Raw genomic sequence first — 364 nt, 5'->3', positions numbered from 1 at the left:
CAGCAGGAGCCTTCAGACAGTACACGCTGGGATGCGGGCAGAGTAACGCTGACGTAACGTAGGGCCAGCCTGAGCAGAGGAAGGGCAGGCAGGAGTATGAGAAAAGTATGACCAGCTCCAGTTTCTTGAGGCAAAGAAAACAACTGTCTGAAAAAGCAAAGCAGGAGTGGCTGGAGAGTCTCTTGGGACCAGAAAAACTAGCTGTCAATAGAGAGTTGGAAGTCACTGCTTGCAGGACTATTTCCTCTGCCTCCACTCAGAGCGTTGCAGATGCCAGGTTCTCCCAAGCAGGGCTGCTGTAGACTCCCATGGTGGCTACACCATGTTGTTTAGGAACAGTACGACATCCCGCATGGAGCACAAG

General features: G+C 52.5%; 1 protein-coding gene across 1 annotated transcript in view; it reads left to right on the top strand.

Moving 5' to 3' along the window:
* LOC104494527 (coiled-coil domain-containing protein 37-like) overlaps positions 1 to 364 on the top strand; it is an 11,839-nt gene that overhangs the window by 6,024 nt on the left and 5,451 nt on the right.

Source organism: Buceros rhinoceros, unplaced genomic scaffold, assembly GCF_000710305.1.
Source record: "Buceros rhinoceros silvestris isolate BGI_N320 unplaced genomic scaffold, ASM71030v1 scaffold36815, whole genome shotgun sequence".
Lineage (NCBI taxonomy): Eukaryota > Metazoa > Chordata > Aves > Bucerotiformes > Bucerotidae > Buceros > Buceros rhinoceros.
Note: the sequence above shows the minus strand (reverse complement) of the source record. Positions and strands in the feature narration are given on the sequence as shown.